Source organism: Tachyglossus aculeatus, chromosome 19, assembly GCF_015852505.1.
Source record: "Tachyglossus aculeatus isolate mTacAcu1 chromosome 19, mTacAcu1.pri, whole genome shotgun sequence".
Taxonomy (NCBI): Eukaryota; Metazoa; Chordata; class Mammalia; order Monotremata; family Tachyglossidae; genus Tachyglossus; species Tachyglossus aculeatus.
The window spans coordinates 20,146,601-20,154,564 of NC_052084.1; positions in this window are offsets into that span (position 1 = coordinate 20,146,601).

The following is a 7,964-nucleotide window of genomic DNA, read 5'->3' on the forward strand; positions in this document are numbered from 1 at the left end:
GGAGACAGAAAACAAAACAAAACATGTTGGACAGGTGTCAAGTCGTCAGAACAAATAGAATTAAAGCTAAATGCACCTCATTAACAAAATAAATAGAATAGTAAATATGTACAAGTAAAATAAAGAGAGCAATAAATCTGTACAAACATAAATACAGGTGTTGTGGGGAGGGGAAGGAGGTAGGGTGGAAGGGATGGGGAGGGGGAGAGGAAAAAAGGTGCTCAATTTGGGAAGGCCTCTTGGAGGAGTGAGCTCTCAGTAGGGCTTTGAAGGGAGGCAAAGAGCTAGCTTGGCAGATGTGTGGAGGGAGGGCATTCCAGGCCAGGGGGAGGACGTGGGCCGGAGGTCGATGGTGGGATAGGCGAGAACGAGATTCAGTGAGGAGGTTAGCTGCAGAGGAGCGGAGGGTGCGGGCTGGGCTGTAGAAGGAGAGAAGGGAGGTGAGGTAGGAGGGGGCAAGGTGATGGAGAGCCTTGAAGTCGAGAGTGAGGAGTTTTTGCTTGATGCGTAGGTTGACAGGCAGCCACTGGAGATTTTTGTGGAGGGGAGTAACATGCCCAGAGCGTTTCTGCACAAAGATGATCTGGGCAGCAGCGTGAAGTATAGACTGAAGTGGGGAGAGACAGGAGGATGGGAGATCAGAGAGGAGGCTGATGCAGTAATCCAGTCAAGATAAGATGAGAGATTGAACCAGCAAGATCTTGTCTATCTCACCACCAAAACCCTTGTCTATATCCTCCCTCTGGCCTAAAACTCCCTCCTCCTTCATGTTTGACAGACCATCATGCTCTCCATCACGGTCCCCGCCTTCACAACCCTCCTAAAATTACATCTCCTACAAGAAGCCTTCCCTGGTGAACCCTTTGGTTTTTTAATATTTGTTAAGCACTTACTATGTGCCACACACTATACTAAGCACTGGGGTAGATACAAGCTAATCAGCTTGGACAAAGTCCGTGTCCCACGTTGGGCTCCCCGTATTAATCCCCATTTTAGAAATGCAGTAACTGAGGTGCAGAGAAATTAAGTGACTTGTCCAAGGTCATACGGCAGACAAGAGGCATAGCCAAGATTAGAACCGAGATACTTCTAACTTCCAGCCCATGCTCTATGCACTAGGTCTTCTCTTCTAATAATAATAACTGTGGTATTTTTAAAGTGCTTACTATGAGTCAGGCATTGTGATAAGCACTGTGGTGTAGACAAGCAAATCGAGCTGGGTACAGTCCCTGTCCCACATGGGGTTCACCTGTCTCAATCCCCATTTTAAAGTTGAGGTAACCAAGGCCCAGAAAAGTGAAGTGACTTACCGAAGGTCACACAACAGACAAGTGGTGGAGCGGGGATTAGAACCCATGACCATCTGACTCCTATGCCCTGCTTCATTTCCCCTGTTTGCCTTCCCTTCTGCATCACCTCTGTGCTTGGATCTGTTTCCCTTAAGCACTTGATATGTACTCCAACCCCAGGCCCTCAGAACTTATATATGCATCAATCAGTCGATCGATGGCATTTACTGAGTGCTTACTGTGTGCAGAGGACTGTATTAAACACTTGAAAGTTCAATACAAAAGAGTTAGTTGATTCGTTCCTTCCTTCGAGGAGCTTAAAGTTGGGGGGAGACAGACATTAATACAAATAATTAAATTGTGGATATGTAGATTAATTCTTTGGGCCTGAGGGTGGGGTGAATACCAAATGCCCAAAGGGAAAAGGTCCAAGTTCAAAGGGAGTTGGGGGAAAGAGCACTCAATCAGAGAAGGTCCCTTGGAGGAGATGTGACTTTAGTAAGGCTTCGGAGGAGAGGAGAGTGGACGTCTGCCATATATGGAGGGGGAAGATAGGGGCAAGGGGCCGGCAGAGAGAGAGAAAAGATCAAGGTACAGTGAGATAGAGTAAATAAATTGACATTAGAGGAGAAAAAAGTTTATAGCCTTATTCATGTCCACTAGCATGGCTCAGTGGAAAGAGCCCGGGCTTTGGAGTCAGAGGTCATGGGTTCAAATCCCAGCTCTGTCAAATGTCAGCTGTGTGACTTTGGGCAAGTCACTTAGCTTTTCTGTGCCTCAATTACCTCATCTGTAAAATGGGGATTAAGACTGGGAGCCCCCCATGGGACAACCTGATCACCTTGTAACCTCCCTAGTGCTTAGAATTGTGCTTTGCACATAGTAAGCCCTTAATAAATGCCATCATTATTATTCTGTGGGCAGGGAATGTGTCTGTTTATTGTTACATTGTATTCTCCCAAGTACTTAGTACAATGTTTTGCCCACTGTAAGCGCTCAATAAATACGGTTGAATGAATGAGTTCCTGACTATCTGTAATTTATTTGGATGTCTTTCTCCCCCTCTAGACTGTAATCTCCCTGAGAACAGAAATTGCATCCATCAAATACCCTCCTGTGCACTCTTGTAATGATAATGATAATAATAATAATAATAATAATAATAATAATAATAATGGTATTTGTTAAGGGCTTACTATGTGCCAAACAATGTACTAAGCACTGAGATGGATACAAACAAACTGAGTTGGACACAGTCCCTTGTTCCACATGGGGCTCACAATCTCAATCCCCATTTTACAGACGAGATAGCTGAAGCCCAGAGAAGCAAAGTGACTTGCCCAAGGTCACACAGCAGACATGTGGCAGAGCCGGGATTAGAATCTAGGACCTTCTGACTCCCAAGGTACTCTCCCAAGTGCTTAGTACAGTGCTCTGCACACAGTAAGTGTTCAAAAAGTACCACTGATAGATTGAAATCTGGTGATGGAAACATTTCGGTGGGCAAAATACTAAATGTAAACGGCAACCTACATTCTGGCCTATTTAGCCATAACTTAATAAAGCTCTCACCCCTCTGTGCTATTTCACATGTGGATTTCTCTCATGCAACAGTCAACGCAGATTAAAATATTTTGCTTGCACAGAGTTTTCTGCAAGAGTTTCTGAATTCAATATGACCAGAAATAGTTCACCAATGTGTAGTACAGCTGTTTCTGAATAAGCCAAGAATTCAAGATATCCTCTAACTCATTAAACCACAGGATTTTTTGGTGGTGGAATGGTTTTCCATCTTCTTGAATTTTTCCATACAGCCGAGGATCATATAGTTCTGTTCACAGCTAGATTTAATGGAATTATTCTCTGAGTAAGCCACAGAATGGGTTCATTTACTGAGACTCTTTTCTTTAGAATTGATTAATTTAATCCTGACCCCAGTGATTGTAAAAGAGAAGAGAAGCAGAGAACAAGTCATATGAAAAGAGAGAGAAACAGAAACACACAGGTACATGTCATAGTTATTGTGGTATTTGTTAAACACTTGCCATGTGCCAAGCCCTGGGATAGGTATAAGACATACAGATCAGACAGGGTTCCTGTCTTGCAGGAGTTCCACATTCTAAGTGGAAGGGAGAAAGATATTTAATCCTGATTTTGCAGATGAGGAAAACTCGGGTGCAGAGATGTTAAGTGATTTGACCAAGGTCACACAGCAGGCAAGCCTTAGAGCTGGAACCCCCCCACCCTCCTCGGAAGCATAGTGGCCTACTGGAAGGATAAATGGGCCTGGAGTCAGAAGACCTGGGTTCTAATCCCAACTCCACCACTTACCTCCTGTGTGACCTTTGGCAAGTCACTTCTCAGTACCTCCATTCCCTCATCTGCAAAATGAGGATTCAGTCAGACCTGATTATCTTCTGTCAATCTCAGCACTTAGTAAAGTGCTTGGCAGATAGTATGTTCTCAACAAATAGTATTGTTATTATCATCATTATTATTTTTTGGACCTCAATTTTACAACACTGTTCCTAGGAGAAAATTGGTTCCACCTTAGTTTTGATTTTAGGTGCAGTTTTTAGGAATCAGCTGGGGCTGAGAATTTCCCATCTGCAATTGCTAATCCATCACACACTGAGGGCTAGTTTAGATAGTTCTTGGTCGTGCTACAGTTCTCAACTGCCAGCTCCGCATGGGCTGGGAACATTTCCTACCAACTTCACTGTACTGTACTCCAGCAAGAGGCTGGTGTAGTACGCTGCATGCAGTAAGTGCTTAATCAATACAATTGATTGATTGACTAGTTGACACTGTGTTGGCCGCTTGAAGGACCAGTTACTGTTTAAGGAATTTTATCTTTACACCCCATCGTCCTAAAACCTTGCTCAAAGATAGCAGTAGCAGGGAGCAGCAGCAAGAATAGTAGTGGCATTTAGAAGGGTGGCACTTAGGACAGTACTCAGTACATAGAATGGTGTTTGACACAAAGTAACCCTTAAGAAATACCATAATTAATTGCATACTCACATGTTGCAGTGGTACTGAACCAGATACTGCCTTCAAACACGCCCATGTCTCTCCCATCCTAAAAAAAAACCCTCTCTTGACCCCACCTCACCTAGATATCACCCCATCTCCCTCCTACCATTCCTTTCCAAACTCCTTGAACGAGTCGTCTACACGTGCTGCCTTGAATTCCTCAACACCAACTCTCTCCTCAACCCCCTCCAGTCTGGCTTCCGTCCCCTACATTCCACGGAAACTGCCCTCTCAAAGGTCACCAATGACCTCCTGCTTTCCAAATCCAACGGCTCATACTCTATCCTAATCCTCTTCGACCTCTCACCTGCCTTCGACACTGTGGACCACCCCCTTCTCCTCAACACGCTATCCAACTTTGACTTCACAGACTCCGTCCTCTCCTGGTTCTCTTATCTCTCCGGTCGTTCATTCTCAGTCTCTTTTGCAGGCTGCTCCTCCCCCTCCCATCCCCTTACTGTGGGGGTTCCCCAAGGTTCAGTTCTTGGTCCCCTTCGGTTCTCGATCTACACTCACTCCCTTGGTGACCTCATTCGCTCCCATGGCTTCAACTATCATCTCTACGCTGATGACACCCAAATCTACATCTCTGCCCCTGATCTCTCCCCCTCCCTCCAGACTCGCATCTCCTCCTGCCTTCAGGACATCTCCATCTGGATGTCTGCCCACCACCTAAAACTCAACATGTCGAAGACTGAACTCCTTGTCTTCCCTCCCAAACCCTGCCCTTTCCCTGACCTTCCCATCACTGTTGACGGCACTACCATCCTTCCCGTCTCACAAGCCCACAACCTTGGTGTCATCCTCGACTCCGCTCTCTCATTCACCCCTCACATCCAAGCCGTCACCAAAACCTGCCGGTCTCAGCTCTGCAACATTGCCAAGATCTGCCCTTTCCTCTCCATCCACACCGCTACCCTGCTCGTTCAAGCTCTCATCCTATCCCGTCTGGACTACTGCATCAGCCTTCTCTCTGATCTCCCATCCTCATGTCTCTCCCCACTTCAATCCATACTTCATGCTGCTGCCTGGATTGTCTTTGTCCAGAAACGCTCTGGGCATGTTACTTCCCTCCTTAAAAATCTCTGGTGGCTACCAATCAATCTGCGCATCAGACAGAAACTCCTCAACCTCGGCTTCAAGGCTCTCCATCATCTCGCCCCCTCCTACCTCACCTCCCTTCTCTACTTCTACAGCCCAGCCCACACCCTCTGTTCCACTGCCGCTAATCTCCTCACCGTGCCTCGTTCTCGCCTGTTCCGCCGTCAACCCCTGGCCCATGTCATCCCCCTGGCCTTGAATGCCCTCCCTCTGCCCATCCGCCAAGCTAGCTCTCTTCCTCCCTTCAAGGCCCTACTGAGAGCTCATCTTCTCCAGGAGGCCTTCCCTGACTGAGCCCCTTCCTTCCTCTCCCCCTCCTCCCCCGTCCATCCCCCCGTCTTACCTCCTTCCCTTCCCCACAGCACCTGTATATATGTATATATGTTTGTACATATTTATTACTCTATTTATTTATTTTACTTGTACATATCTATTCTATTCATTTTATTTTGTTAATATGTTTGGTTTTGTTCTCTGTCTCCCCCTTCTAGACTGTGAGCCCACTGTTGGGTAGGGACTGTCTCTATATGTTGCCAACTTGTACTTCCCAAGCGCTTAGTACAGTGCTCTGCACACAGTAAGCACTCAATAAATGCGATTGATTGATTGATTGATTGATTGACCTGGGTTCTAATCCCAGCTCAGACACTTGTCTGTTATGTGACCTTGGACAAGTCACTTCACTTCTCAGTTCCTCAGCTACTTCATCTGTAAAATGGGGATTAAGACTTTGAGCCCACAATAAGGATTGTGTCCAACCTGAATATCTTGCATCTACCCCAGCACTTAGAACAGAGCCTGGCATATATTAAGCACTTAACAAATGCCATAAAAACATTTTTATTCTTAGAATATGTGCCCCTTGTGGGTTAGAGGCCTTGTCTAGTTTTCACCCGTGGCTTCTTTCCCAATGCCCTCAACTGTAAGCTCGCTGTGGCCAGGGAATGTGTCTGTTTGTTGCTATATTGTACTCTCTCAAGCACATAGTACAGTGCTCTGCACACAGTAAGCGCTTAACAAATACCATAATTATTATAATTATTTTCTGTCAATCTCTAAATGGCCTGATGACATTCTGCATTCAGTTCTCTAACGTTGTTGTCCAGCGAGCGTAGCAGAATACTTTAGAGCATTCAGTTTGCCAACTTCAAATCAGCAGAATTTCCATGAGTCCTAAGCTCTACAAGCACTCAGTTTTGGGGGGATTTTTTTGTTTTGTATAATATTTGTCAAGCGCTTACTATGTGCCAGGCACTATACTAAGCACTGGGGTAGACACAAGGTAATCGGGTTGAACACTGTCCATGTCCCACATGGGAATCCAAGTCTTAATCCCCATTTTACAGATGAGGTAACTGAGGCACAGAGAAGTGAAGTGAGTTGCTGAAGGTCACACAGCAGACAAGTGATGGAGCCAGGATTAGAACTCAGGTCCTTCGGACTCCCAGGCCCAGGCTCTATCCATTAGGCCACGCTGCTTCTTTCAGTCATTCAATCATATTTATTGAGCACTTATGTGAAGAGCGCATCTAAGCACTTGGGAGAGGAAAATACAACAATAAACAGATATATTCCCTGCCCACAAAGAGCTTACAGTATAGAGGGGCAGGGGAGACAGACATTAATGAAAAAAATAATGTAAAAAACAAATTTCAGATATGTACAGAAGTGCCATGGGGCTAGAGGGATCAAGTCAGGGTAATATAGAAGGAAGTGGAAGAAGAGGAAAGTAGTCAAGGAAGGCCTCCTGGAGGAGATGTGCCTTCCCCCTTCTAAACTGTGAGCCCACTGTTGGGTAGGGACCATCTCTACATGTTGCCAACTTCTACTTCCCAAGTGCTTAGTACAGTGCTCTGCACACAGTAAGCGCTCAATAAATACGATTGATTGATTGATTGATTGATTCAATAAGGCTTTGAAGGAAGGGAAAGTATCTGTCATATTTGAGGAGGGAGGGCATTCCAGGCCAGAGGCGGAATGTGGCCAAGCGGTCAGTGGAGAGATAGGTGAAAATGAGGAACACTGAGAAGGTTAACATAAGGTGAGCAAGGTTTGTGTTTTGGGGTGTAATAGGAGAGCAACAGAGGTGAGGTTTTTGTTTAATGCAGAGGTGGATGGGCAACGCCTGGAGGTTTTTGAGGAGTGGGGTGCCATGTCATAAATGTTTTTGTAGAAAAATGAATGGGCAGCAGAGTGAAGTATGGACTGGAGTGGGAAGAGGCTCATGTGCAGAGAAGTGAAGTGACTTGCCCAAGGTTGCACAGCCGACTTGAGGCAGAATCAGGAATAATAATAATAATAATAATGGCATTTGTTAAGCGCTTACTATGTGCAAAGCACTGTTCTAAGCACTGGGGGGATACAATGGGTTCAAGTTGTCCCACGTGGGGCTCACAGTCTTAATCTGCATTTTACAGGTTAGGTAACTGAGGCTCAAAGAAGTTAAGTGACTTGCCCAAGGTCACACAGCAGACATGTGGCGGAGCCGGGATTCGAACACATGACCTCTGACTCCAAAGCCCGTGCTCTTTCCACTGA